Here is a 14,579-nt window from a genome sequence, read left to right as displayed (position 1 = left end):
CAATAGCTCCCCTTATGTCCCCCAACCTTAAGCCTGGGTGTAAAACACCACCTTCCCATCCGTTGCTACAAGTCACTCACCCCTTCTCATCGCCTTAGAACCTAACCACCCTTACCCTGCCCAGCCCTGTACCCCATCCCACAACAGCTTTTAAAAGTAAAGCCTGTTATCACCTGTCTGTTGAAACATGGCCTTTTAATTCACCCGTCTGCTTCTTCGGTATCTGTACTCAAAGGGGCATCATATATCCCCTTCCGAAGCCCAAATTTCTTCCCATCTTTTATAATCTTTTGCCAGCATACACATGCTCCCCCTGCCAACCGCATCCAGTAAATTTCCCAAACCCCAACCCCCTCCACCAAACAACAGCTTATCTCCTTCCTGGGTGTGGTTGCTACTTCACCTCAGGATACCAGGTTTTGCTATTCTAACTGAGCCATTGTATAAACTCACTAAAGAAAACGTATCCAACCCTATTAATCCCAAATCCTTTCCTCACTCCTCCTTTTGCTCCTTAAAAAACAGCTCTAAAAACTACTCCCTCCCTAGCTCTCCCCAACCTGTCTCAACACTTTTTCATTCTATACTGCTAAAGTCCAGGGCTGTGTGGTCAGGATTCTCACACAGGATCCAGGCCCATGGCCTGCAGCCTTTTTATCCAAACAACTTAAGCTCACAGCCCTGGGAAGGCCCTCATGACAACATGCAACAGCAGCTGCTGCCCTGATACTCTTAGAATCCCTCAAAGTCACAGGCTCTGCCCCACTTACCCTCCTGCTCTCACTGCCTCCAAAGTTTTGTCTTTACACCTCACACACTTACCTTTAGCCTCTCGCCTTCTCCAGCTTTAAGCAGTCACCCCTACTGCTTAAACCACACCTCAAAATGTCTGTTTCTATTATTTCCTAACTGAGCCCAAATTCACTGCACTCATTTACTTTTACATGCCCTGCTTTTCTTTAAGTTGCCGGTTTACACTTTTCCTCCAGGCAATTACAGCTGACATTTCACTCTTCATCTGGCTCCCGTTCTCTGCTCAAACACAATCTTGTTAATAAAAGTGAGTGTTTGCTTATAGATACCGCATGCTTCCTCACATGCCATGAAAACAAAAGTTCTCGCTGCACACAGTTACCCCACCAAGCCCTGTAACAGCAGCAGCCCTTGCTGGTTCCCTTGGCTTTCAGGTCCAAAGCTCCAGAAAAAATGTTGTTAATATGTAAAGCAGCATGACCTCATATTTAATGACATCAATTAATGAAGAGACAGAGCCCAAAAGCACACAAATCAGGCAAATGGTTATTCTGGACCTGGCTGGTGGGGCTGGATGCTGCCTAACTGGAGTCACGGCTCCTCCCAATCCTTACTCCTTTAAACCCATCTTTCTTCTTCTCCCGTTCGGACCCTATATCTTCTGTTTAGTCTCCCAAACCATACAAAACCGCATCCAGGTGACCACAAATCAGCCGATGCTGCTCTGGATGACCCACAGTACCGCGGAGTGCCTCTAAGTCCCCCAGCAGCTTAAGCATTCGTAAGGCAGAATGTATTGTCCAGACCTTCCTTATTTGCACACCTGTCCTGTTCCCATTTCCACCCTGTCTCTCCCGCTCAAAAAAAATATTTTACGTGCCCCCGCAGTCCCCTGTCAGGCACAAAGTAACCTTAAGAAACTTCATCCTCACCCCCAGAAACCTGTGCTCACCCCCTCTTCTCTAATTCTTTCTCTCTATATAGATAAAGACAGGTATGTCAGGTCTCCATATGCAGGCCTGACGTCCTGCCTGCCTGGGCTGATTGTCTCCCACTCCCCAACCTGTGTTCGCCATTGTCCCTGAGTGCCCAGCGGAGCTTCCCCAGGTAAGCCCCTCACCCAACCCTGCCATTCCAACTGTTCTTATGATAATGTGAATGCCTCTCACCCATCCTGTCATCTTAACTGCTCTTCTGCCTCACCCCAGCGGCCACTGTAACTGAACTTGGGGTCATGTACACTCCTTGCCCCTACCCCACCAGTAACTGATCTCACTCTGTGACTTTCCACCGCCCGCCCCAAACCTGTAAAACCAACTCCCATCCCACTGCACTTTGCTAACACCCTTTTCACCCATAGCCGACCTGCACCCAGGTGAATAAACAGCCACATTACCCACACAAATCCTGTCTGGGGGGGGTCTCTTCATTCAAAGCACGAATTTTCAACACCTGGGAGGCAGAAGTTGCAGTGAGCCGAGATCGCTCCACTGCACTCCAGCCTGGGCAACAGAGCAAGATTCCATCTCAAAAATAAAAATAAAAGACAAAGATTACGAGGCTAGCGGAGGCTGTGACCAAGCACCTGACCCAAGCTTGTTGGCAGTAGCTGATTTGGAACTAGGTTCTCACGTTCACAGGGTGCGATGATGGCCTCCTGATTACAAGATCCAAAGTGTGACTGGCACTTCCATTAACATGTACAGATGTTTGTCTGCAATCTATGTATGAGCATTTTCATGCATCTAATTTTGCCAGGAGTCTCTCATATTATCTTTTATTATAGTCACAAAATTCTGTGCTCTTCAGTACAAATACTTGTCTTTTTATTGTTAAACACTGGGGATCCAAGTGATTTTCCACACAGCCAGCAGCTAAAATATTCCAAATGTGGTTTTCACCATGCGTTGGGATTTACTCGGGGTGGCTGGCAAAACAGGAGGAAAATATTAGGGAAAGTTAGAAATTTATAGTCTCAAACCTTTTGGCAGGCCGAAAGGTGTTGTTTTTTTTTTTTTTTTTTTTTTTTTTTGCGATGAAGTTTCGCTCTTGTTACCCAGGCTGGAGTGCAATGGCGCGATCTCTGCTCACTGCAACCTCTGCCTCCTGGGTTCAGGCAATTCTCCTGCCTCAGCCTCCTGAGTAGCTGGGACTACAGGCACGCACCACCATGCCCAGCAAATTTTTTGTATTTTTAGTAGAGATGGGGTTTCACGATGTTGACCAGGCTGGTCTTGATCTCTTGACCTCGTGATCCACCTGCCTCAGCCTCCCAAAGTGCTGGGATTACAGGCTTGAGCCACCATGCCTGGCTGGCCAAAAGGTTTTAATGGAATGGGCTAAAGGCAACCAGTTCTTTACGCTAAAATTTTAGCGTAAAGTTCATAAAAGTCGTAGGGTGAAAGGTAGGGACAATCAAGCTTCCCCAGTGGCCTGTTTACCCACATCCCTTTGTCTCTATTCTAACTGTTGACTCCTGTAACCCCTGTACTGAACAGCCCTCTCAGCAGGAGGTCAAAGGGGAATAACATGTGAAGGGTGTTTTCTCTGGGCCCCAAACCAAAAACTTTTTATCATTCAAAACCACTCTTTCAACCATGTTAATTATCCACAAGTGTGTTAACTTAAAGCCTCTATTATTCAATCTATATCAAATAACAAAACAAAGACGACCCATACTATTGGCCAGGTGCGGGGGCTCACACTTGTAATTCCAGCACTCTGAGAGGCTGGCAGGAGGACTGCTTTAGACCAGGAATTCTAGACCAGCCTGGGCAACATGGCAGAACCCCTGTCTCTACAAAAAATACAAAAATGAGCCGGATTTGGTGACACACATCTGTACTTCCAGCTACTCGGGAGCTTGAGGCAGGAGGATTGCTTGAGCCTGGGAGGTCGAGGCTGCAGTGAGCAGTGATTTCACCACCGCACTCCAGCCTGGGCAGCAGAGTGAGACCCTGTCTCAAAAAAGAAAAACACCCAAACCCCTCCAAAAGCATAGAACTGCCTTTCCTGTTAGATACCTCCACTGCTGTACATATTGCTCAGTTGTGACGACACGTCTCTCATGTTCCATTTTGGATTCCCTGAGGTGCGGCCTATGGTGTGGCCCTGGACTCAGGAAGACCCTGAAGGAGGGAAGCGCACCAGCTGCTGTGGCTGCATTGCCTGTCCACACGGGGTTTCCAGCCAGATGGAAGAGCACCTGCAGCGATGCCCTCCCATCCACACCTGTCATCCTTCCTGCCCTGACTCCAGGTGAGGGCAGAGGGCCTCGGAATTACAGATAAGTCTTTTTTTTTTTTTTTTTTTTTTTTTTTGAGATGGCGTTTCCCTCCTGTCACCCAGGAGGGAGTACAATGGCGTAACCTCGGCTCACCGCAACCTCCGCCTCTCAGGTTCAACTGATTCTCCTGCCTCAGCCTCTCGAGTAGCTGGGATCACAGAAATGTACCACCACTCCAGGCTAAATTGGTATTTTTCTTTTTTTTTTTTTTTTTAGTAGAGACGGGGTTTCTCCATGTAGGTCAGGCTGGTCTCAAATTCCTGCTCTGCCCACCTGGGCCTCCCAAAGTGCTGGGATTACAGGTGTGAGTCACTGCACCCGGCCTCAGGTAAGTCTTCTTTAATCAGTCATTTATTCATTCACTCGTCTAATTCATTCCTAAATTCCATTGCTGTAACTTAGTAATCCCAAATAACCTAAACTTCCACATGCCATGCAATGCCCTTACCACACACCTTGCCTGGTTGGCTAATTCTTCTCAGGGATTTCCCATCCCTGTAATGCCGTTAAAATGTCTAAACTAGTCCGCCGGCTTATAAAACAGCAAGTCAGAGTAAAAACAAAACTGGGCTTAGATCCAACAAATCACAACTGTCAAAAAAGAGGCTCAGCAGGGTGCAGTGGCTCACGCCTGTAATCCCAGCATTTTGGGAGGCTGAGGCGGGTGGATCACTTGAGGTCAGGAGTTTGAAACCAGTCTGGCCAACATGGTGAAACCCCGTCTCTACTAAAAATACAAAAACCTTAGCTGGGCATGGTGGCAGGTGCCTGTAATCTCAGCTATTCGGGAAGCTGAGGCAGGAGAATTGCTTGAACCTGAAGGGCGGAGGTTGCAGTGAGCCGAGGTTGTGCCACTGCACTCCAGCCTGGGCAAGAAGAGTGAAACCCTATCTCAAAACAAACAAAGAACAACAACAAAACAACAACAACAAAACAGGCTAACAAAATGCTGCAGCAGGGTATGACTTGAGAAGTCATATCTGAGACAGGGGATGAGACCTGGGAGCTGTCCAGCTCCTGAAAATATGTGACAGGAGACAGAAGAGCTAAGATTCTCTACACAGCAAGACAATGTGCCTCTCGCTGTTGAGGAGACTTGGGGTGGACAATCAGGCTTGGAGCTAAGAAGCCTCTGGGAAAAGGCTCCAACCACACTGCTGAGCCAGCCCGGGGACTCACACCCTCGCAAATCCCCACCCCCAATGCTGTCCAGAAGGTCGCAGGCCACACCACTGCTGGGTGAGGTTGAGGAAACGCTGCCTTCTCTCATCAGGTTCTATCAGCTAACGTAAAAAATGTAAATAATGTTATCGAAATTAGGATTTTTTGTTGTTTCAATTCAAACAGAAATTCAGATGAGAAATTAATAGCCATGCATGGTGGCTCACACCTGTAATCCCAGCGCTTTGTGAGGCTGAGGCAGGTGGATCACCTGACGTCAGGAGTTTGAGACCAGCCTGGCCAACATGGTAAAATAGCATCTCTACTAAAAATACAAAAATTAGCTGGTCATGGTGGAGGGTGCCTGTTATCTCAGTTACTTGGGAGGCTGAGGCAGGAGAATTGCTTCAATCCAGGAGGTGGATGTTACAGTGAGCCAAGATCACACCACTGCACTCTAGGCTGGGCAACAGGGCAAGACTCCTCCAAAAAAAAAAAGAAGAAGAAATATTGTCTCACTAAAAGTAAAGGTAGTGACATTTGGAACTTAGGAAAATTTTCTCAGGCAGAGTTTTACTTTTTTGACTTAAAACATTTCCAGATGCAGTCCAGAGCATGGCATAATGATACCCACATACACAAAACAGATTTAACAGTTACTCATATGTTGCCATGTCTGCTTCATGTTTTTATATTATGAAATATTGTAATTTGCAGATCTCACAAAATTTCACTCCTAAATACTTCAGTATGCACTTATAAAAAAAAGTAAGCATGAAAGTGGGGTGTGGTGGTGAGCACCTGTACTCCCAGCTACTGAGGAGGCTGAGGAAGGAGCATCGCTTGAGCCTCGGAGGTCATGGCTGCAGTGAGCAGTAATTGCACCACTGCACTCCAACCTGGGTGACAGAATGAGACCCTGTGTCTAAAAAACAAAGTATGTATGGTTTCCTACAAAACCAGAATAACATATGGTAGCTGACACATTAAAAAACCCTGCATATCATCAAATACTCAGGAGTTTTCTTTTCTTTTCTTTTCTTTTCTTTTTTGAGACCTAGTCTCACTCTGTCGCCAGGCCAGAGAGCAGTAGTGCAGTCTCAGCTCACTGCAACCTCTGCCTCCTGGGTTTGAGCAATTCTCCTGCCTCAGCCGCCCGAATAGCTGGGATTACAGGGGTCCACCACCATGCCCGGTTAAGCTTTGCATTTTTGGTACAGACGAGGTTTCATCATGTTGCCAGGATGGTCTCGATCTCCTGACCTTTTGATCCACCCGCCTCAGCCTCCCAAAGTGCTGGGATTACAGGTGTGAGCCACTGTGCCCGGCCAGGAGGAGGTCTTCAGAAACCAATTAACCTCAGAAGGTGGGAGAAATGCCAGGCCACGAGGACACAGCCATGGGAATTGATATTTACATGGCTAAGAATCTGAGTTTCCTGTGAGAAACAACAGAAAAAAAAATCCTCCTTGTACAACAAGAGAAAATACTATTTTTTTCCATGAAACCATAAGGGTGTGGGCAGTGTAAACCCAAAATTATGCATGAGAGCTTCCCCAGAGCTCCGTGTGGGTGGAGAAATGTGTCCTAACTGCCGCTCTGTCTGCCATCTTGGTACTGGGAACCTGTGAGAATTTCCGAGCCCGACACCCTGCGTCCCGCCTTTTTCCAACAGATGCAGAGCAGTGCATGTGTAGCCCAGCTGGGCAGCATCCAAATGGCGAGACAGGCCACCGGCTCCCAGAGCTGGGCCCTCCTGGCTCCTGAGGACCTTCGGGGGATGGCTCTGGTCAGTACAGCCCTTTCTTTCTCCGCTCTCATAGCCGTGGGGTGCACATGCTCTTTCTGAAGCACTAAGACCCCCCCTGCCGAGGCCAGCCGCCGGACTCAGCCATGTCCTCTCCCTCACTCCAAACTTCCTCCACTCCTCAGTCTTCACAACTCATCCCAACACGGCCACCTGCTCCCAGCAGACTACACCAGTGTCCTGTGCACTGCAGCTGCTCCCACAGACTCGCACTCAACCCTCACTGCGGTCCTGGCTTTCAAGGCCATTGTGCCTGGGAGGAGACGGAGGTGTCGGCGGCTGTCAGGGCACCTGGCTCATTCCCATTTGCTCCTGATGCAGTGACTGTCCCTGTGGGATCTGGCTGGGAACCTCTCTCCCACCCATTCTGAGCCCAGACACAGCCTCCTTAGTCCTCGGGTGTCACTGCCTGCTGTGGCACCCTAGGATACCTGGGAGGCTTCAGTGTGACTTTCCCGGCCAGGATCCCATCTGACACCTGCATGGAGGCAAGTCCCTGACGTCCAGCTGGAGTTCTGCAGGGTCTGCGTCACCTTCCTTCCCATCCACCAAGAGCAGGTCTCCACAGAGGCACCCTGGGTGGGGCTCCCAGGCTGCACTTTTGCCCCCAGGGCTACACCACCCTTCCTGAAGGCTAAGGCCTGATAGGAACACCCTGCAGGGTGAGGGAATAAGAGAGGTTTCAGGTGCAAACAAAACATCAGCAGACACTTGAGTTACCACCTGCACAAAAACCAAATGTACCCTTTACCCTCCTGTTGAAAAAGTAAGCTCTGCGTGTTCTACCATCACTTCAGGGAAACCAGCCCCTGAATTACCCATTTCAGAAGTGTGGCCCCCAGGTGCACAGGGTGGACATGAGCAGAGGGGAAGGGTGTGCTGACCCATATGACCCTTGACCCCAGCGCCCTGCAGGGAGAAACGCAAGGGGCGGGCTTGGCTGCTGCCCTCCACCGTCACAGCCGGTGAGTTCGCCTGATGCCTGAGCTCCATGGAGCCCTCTGACAGGAGGAACACCATCCCAGAACGGCCATAAGGAACAGAGGCACTGAGACCACTCATCAAACCAATGCCCCATTTTACTAAAAACCACATGTACATTACATTTTACAAAACAGTCCCTTCCTTAACCCCATAAAAGAATGGGGATATTTGGGGAGCTACAGAAACAGGTCCCCCTCCAAATGCTCACGGCTACCTAGGCCTCCCCAGACCCCTGGTCCAGTGCAGGGCAGGGGGCAGCAGAGCCTACTCAGGGTTCCTGGAGCCTGTCCGGAGCCCTCACTGCCTACCCAGAGCCAGAGGGACCACCTGGGGGGCCGGCCTCAGTTGGACTCACAGCACTCCCTGCCGGGCGGGGTACAGCGTCAGGAGGAGGAGTGCGGGTACCCATAGTGGTTGTGGTCAGCCTCGCTCAGGGTCACTGTCAGTGACAGGCTGGGCTTCCGTTCCAGCTCCTCCTCCTTCGGGCAGTGCTGTGGGGGTCGGGCTTTGAAGAAGTCCGAGATGGAGCAGACCTGGCAGAGTGGAGGAAGGTGAGACTGGGCAGGGGCTGGGCAGGCACCAGGGTCATGGGCATGAGTAGGAGGGGGAGGAAAAGGGTCTCAGGTGGGCAATGAGAGGAAGAGTGCCTGTGGGGGAAGAGAGCCCTCTTAGTGGAGGACCAGTGGAGAACACTGGGGCACCGATGAGCCCAGGGAAGGGCTGCGGTGTGCAGGGAGGAGACCCAGGGAAGGAACTGGGGGAAGAAGGTGTCCAGGGAAGGACTGGCTTTGGGGAGAGGGGTCCCGGGGAGGAATGGGGGAAGGAGGGGTTCCATGAATGGACTGGGGTTGGGACAAGGGGTCCCAGGGTAGGATGTGGGGGAGGAAGGGAGGGATCTAAGGGAGGACTGGGGTTGGGGGAAGTAGTATCAGCAGAGGAATGGGGGAAGGAGGGGTCCCAGGGATGGACTGGGGTTGGGGAAAAGGGTCCCAAGGGGAGGAATGGGGGAAGGGAGGGGCCCTCAGAAAAGCCTGGGGTTGGGGGAAGAGGTCCCAGGAGAGGATGGGGGGAAAAGGAGGGGTCCAGATAAGGACTGGAGTTTTTGGTAGGGGTCCCAGGGGAGAAACCGGGGGAAGGAGGGGTCCCAGGGAAGGACCAGGATTGGAGGAAGGGGTCCCAGGAGAGGACTCCATGGGGCAAGAGTGTGCAGGGCAGGACCAGGGTTGGGCAGGGAGTGGTCTCTGGACAGCACAGGGGGTGAGTCAAGGTCAGAAGCTCGCAGTGAGGCCAGTCACCAGTATTCCCTGCAGGAGGCCAGCAAGGACGTCACTCCAGGGGTGTTTGTGATCAGACACGCAGGTGTAGCCCACATAGAGGGTGAAGGCCACCAGGAAGAACTGGACCGTGAGGCGCAGCAGCCGTGCCCACTTCTTCCAGCAGAGCCGCGCCTGCACGTAGAGCTGGGACGGGAGAGGGTGCCTCAGCCTGTGCCCTGCCAGGCCCTCCCACACCCACTGCACAGATGGCAGCTCCGAGGCCGGAGGCACAAAACTGGCCAGCCCAGGGCCTCCTGTCTTTACAAACAAGTCAGTGAGTGTGCCCATCACCACCACGACCCACCCATTCTACAGCTGGGAAAACTGAGGTCCAGGGAAGGGAGTGACTTGACAGGCGAGCCCTAGAAAAATGGACTCACCGCCAGGAACACCACGCAGTACATCCCAAAGGAGGTGTGTCCCGAGCAGAAAGACAACCTGGGGAAGGAGAGGCAGCAGGTCGGAGGGCTGGCGGCTCAGTCAGCGTCTTCCAACCTCCCTTCACCACCGCCCCTCCTGCAGAAGGGAGGGTTCAACACGAGAGCTGCCGACGTTACAGGCCAGCAAATCCCAGGAGCAGAGGCTGTTCCCTCTGTCCTTTCCAGTTATCTGATGATGGATCAGAGTCTCCAATTGGGGCTGTGGCATGAGACGCCTCCCCCGTGAAGACTCTGAGGCCTGAACCCAACACCCAGGGTGGACGGTAGTGTCCAGCAAGCAGGCAACACCGGTTTCGTTTTCAGTGCGTTTCTTCTCACGATTTTCTCCCATCTGTGGATCTGAGGGAAGATTTCTTTTTATATAAATTTGAGATCCCGTGAAGGACGTGAATGAAACACAGAAAACAGGAAGCAACAAAAAACTGGCAAAAAAGTCACAATCAACTTTTTTGGACAGAATCAAAAGCTTGCAGGAACCAGAGGAATACTTGATTAACATAATCCAGTTGAGGCCGGGCGCGGTGGCTCACGCCTGTAATCCCTGCACTTTGGGGAACCAAGACAGCGGGATCACGAGGCCAGGAGATTGAGACCAGCCTGATCAACATGGTGAAACCCCGTCTCGACTAAAAATACAAAAATTAGCCAGGCATGGTGCCAACATGCCTATAATCCCAGCTACTCGGGAGGCTGAACCAGGAGAATCACTTGAAAACCTGTGAGGTGGAGGTTGGGGTGAGCCAAGATGATGCCACTACCTGGGCGACAGAGCGAGACTCCATCTCAAATAAAAACCAGAGGTATTTCAGTTGGATCTCAGAACAAACAGCTTTGTGGCATTTTAACTCATCCTGGTCCCTCTCCCACTGCTTAGACTGTGGTGGCCTGAGGGTAACAGACCACACGCCCAGCACAGGTTCCAAGAAGGGGCCTTATTTGCAACTGTGGACAGGGGTATGGCTCAAGGGCTGATCTTGATCTCACCTGACTGGACATTCTCCCAGTGCTGAGGTGCTACCTGGTGGACATTTGCAGGAAATGTTTACAACAAATTTGTTAATGTCTGCTGCCTGGGGCCATGAGAGCAGATGAGGCAAAAAACAGAGGAGCCAAACTGCCTAGGAGGAAAGGCCAGGGAATAAAACGCTCTGGGGAATGAAGGCTTGTAACCTACAAGACCCGAGCGGTGCGGGAGCTTGGAAGAGGCCTGCGAGAGGCCTGCGAGGGCCCTGCGCTCACATCCAGCTGGCCTTCCAGCTCTGCACAAGCAGGAAGTGAAAATGAAGGCAGAGAAAACCTGTTTCACCGTGGAAGGGCTGACCCCACAGGCATGCAGACCCCTTTTACTGACTTAGGAGGGTGTTGTGGGGTTTTGTTGTTGTTGTTGTTCCAGATGTTTAAAGACATCTCTGTCCTATCACTCGCTGACCACCAGGCTAAAAGAACAGGAGGAAATGGCCATCCATGACAAAAGATAGAGACTTCACAATCAGAAAAGTCATTAAACAAATAACCACTGCAACAAACAGCAACAACACACCCCGGGGAGTAGGGAGACTCCTATTTCCAGAGTAGCCTTATAATACTCTAAACACACAGTTTAAAAAAAAATAAAACAGGTCAGGTGCAGTGGCTCACGCCTGTGATCCCAGTGCTTTAGGAGGCTGAGGCAGGCGGCTCGTCTGAGGTCAGGAGTTTGAGACCAGCCTGGCCAACATGGTGAAACCCTGTCTCTACTAAAAGTACAAAACTTGTCCAGGTGTGGTGGTGCACGCCTGTGATCCCAGCACTCAGAAGACTAAAGCAGGGGAAGTGTTTAAATCCAGGAGATGGAGGTGGCGGACAGCAAAGATCGCACTGCTGCATGCCATCCTGGGTGACAGAGTGAGACTCTGTCTCAAAAAAACCAGAGAAAATAGGTCAGTTAAGAATATTCAGCCGGGCCAGTCACAGTGGCTTACATCTGTAATCCCAGCACTTTGGGAGGCCAAGGTGGGTGGGTCATCTGAGATCAGGAGTTCGAGACCAGCCTAGCAAACATGACGAAACCCCATCCTCTACTGAAAATAATAAAAATTAGCTGGATGTGGTGGTACATGCCCATAGTTCCAGCTACTTGGAAGGCCGAGGCAGGAGAATCACTTGAACCCAGAAGGCAGAGGTTGCACTGAGCCAAGATCATGCCACTGTATACTGCACTCCAGCCTGAGTGACGGAGTGAGATTCTGTCTCAAAAAATAAAATAAATAAAAATAATACAAATGAAAATACAAAAATTAGCCAGGTGTGGTGGTACACACCTGTAATTCCAGCTACTAGGGAGGCTGAGACAGGAGAATTGCTTGAACTCAGGAAGTGGAGGTTGCAGTGAGCAGAGATCGAACCACTGCACTCCAGCCTGGGCAACACAGCCAGACTCTGTCTCAAAAAAAAAGAGAGAAAAAGATGATTTAGCCTGAATGGGCTCAGTGGCTCACGCCTGTAATCCCAACACTTTGGGAGGCCAAGGCAGAAGGACTGCTTGAGCCCAGGCATTCTAGACCAGCCTAGGCAACATGGTGAGACCCTATTTCTAAAAAAAAAAAAAAAAAAAAATGGCAAAACCAGCCAGATGTGATAATGTATACCTGTAGTCCCAGCTACTTCGAAGGCAGAGATGGTTTGAGCCCAGGAGTTCAAGCCCTGGGCAAGAGAGCAAGACCCTCATCACTAAAAGAAAAAAAAAAATTAAAGACAAAAAAAAAAAAAAAAGGCAGTGACAAGGAACTGAAAAAGGAAGGCATAACCTAAGCAACCCTAAACAAAATGACAGAGGGCCTCCCTTATCAGTAATTACACTGACTATAAATAGATTAAACACTCCAACTGAAAGTCAGAGATTCGTTAAATGCCTTAATTCAATAAAAAGATTAACATATGCGGGGGGGAAAAAACACAAAAAATAAAAAGTCAGACATCTGGCTGGGCATGGTGGCACACACCTGTAATCCCAGCAGTTTGGGAGGCCACAGAGGGTGGATCGCTTGAGCTGAGGAGTTCAAGACCAACCTGGGCAACATGGCAAAACCCTATTTCTACAAAAAACGTAAATAAACAGTAGCTGAATGTAGTGGCCAGTCCTAGCCACTCGGGAGGATGAGGCTGGAAGATGGCTTGGTCTGGGAGTGAGTCCAAGGCTGCAGGGAGCTGAGATCACCGTACTCCAGCCTGGGCAACAAAGTGAGCCTCTGTCTTGAAAAGAATCAGAGACTGGACAATACAAAAAAAATGGCCCAATTTTATGCTAGGTATAAGAGACTTACTTTAGAGTCAGAGACATGAATAGGTTGAAAGTACAAGATTGGAAAAAAAAATATTCCATGCAAAACAGTAACGAAAAGAGAGCCAGAATAGCTATACTAATATCAGACAAAATGGACATCAAGACAAAAATTGTTGAGGCAAAACTCATATGTATCATTCTATAATGATGAAAGGGTCAATCTATCAAAAAGATATAGCAATTATAAATGTAATAATTATAATTATAAATGTAATAATAATACAATTATAAATGTAAATGTAGTAAACCACAGAACTCCAAAATACATAAAGCAAAAGAGGACAGAATGTTACAACATGAACTTCCAAAACACAAGAATACACTGTGTTCAATCACTAAAAACACACAAAAACAACTTTGTTTTTATTCTATTCGCTTATCCTCTTTTTTTTTCCTTTTCTTTTTATTTTTTTCCTATAGTTTTGAGCAAAACAAAAACAATTTTTTTTCTTGAGACAGAGTCTCGTGTCTCCCGAGCTGGAGCACAATCAGTTCACTGCAACCTCCACCTCCCGGGTTCCAGCAATTTTCCCGCCTCAGCCTCCTGAGTAGTTGGGATTACAGGCATCCATCACCAGGACAGGCAGGTGAACTGCACTGTGACGGGCCACAGCTTCCAGATGGAGGTGCCCTCGGCCCGGCCGCCACCCCTGGCACGCAGCAGCCACACCCAACCCCACCCCGGCGGCACCTCCCGGCTGTGCGGCCTCCAGCAGGCGACTCCACGCGGCTGCCCCTCCTTCACAGGCCATTTACGGAACCGTTTCGGTTATCTGCATGCTGCTGAGCACCTGGCTGCCAGAAAGTGCCACACACGTTTAAGTAACTGACAGCACAGCTGCTCAGGACATGGCGCCCAGGGCTGGCAGACACCCCACAGGACATGGCACCCAGGGCTGGCAGACACCCCACTGGACATGGCACCCAGGGCTGGCAGACACCCCACTGGACATGGCACCCAGGGCTGGCAGACACCCCACAGGACATGGCGCCCAGGGCTGGCAGACACCCCACGGGGACCTCGTGCTGTCCCCTGGCCCCCCAACAAGGGTCTACTTTGGAGTTCAGAGGACTTGGCCAGAGAACCAGGAAACGCGCTGGGGAGGAGCGCACACCCGCCCCCCTGCAGTGACAGATCCGCGAGGCCATTGTCCCTTCAGCCACAGAGCAAACACTTGGCCTTTGTTTCCGGGACCCTGGCAGGAGGCCTCGGGAGCTGCTTCCCCCACCTGGCCCAATAACCCGCGGGACAGATTTCGGTCTCTCGAGGTCCCAAAGCCTGGGACTCAGCTTTTCTCTCCAAGTGTCTCCCCCGCCCGAGGCACAGGGGTTCGAATACCACCGATGCAATGGGCCTATGCCTATCTAATTATTATTATTTTTGAGACGGAGTTTCCTTCTCGTTGTCCACGCTGGAGTGCAATCTCGGCTCACTGCAACCTCTGCTTCCCAGGTTGAAGCAATTCTGCCTCAGCCTCCCAAGTAGCTGCGATTACAGGCACATGCCACC

The 14,579-nt window shown here is 50.4% G+C and overlaps 1 pseudogene; it reads right to left on the bottom strand.

Annotated features, from left to right (window-relative positions):
- Positions 1-8,374: 8,374 nt before the first annotated feature.
- Positions 8,375-14,579, bottom strand: part of LOC141585497 (phospholipid phosphatase 2-like) — a 133,020-nt pseudogene continuing 126,815 nt past the window's right edge.

Source organism: Saimiri boliviensis, chromosome 8, assembly GCF_048565385.1.
Source record: "Saimiri boliviensis isolate mSaiBol1 chromosome 8, mSaiBol1.pri, whole genome shotgun sequence".
NCBI classification, from domain to species: Eukaryota; Metazoa; Chordata; class Mammalia; order Primates; family Cebidae; genus Saimiri; species Saimiri boliviensis.
Note: the sequence above shows the minus strand (reverse complement) of the source record. Positions and strands in the feature narration are given on the sequence as shown.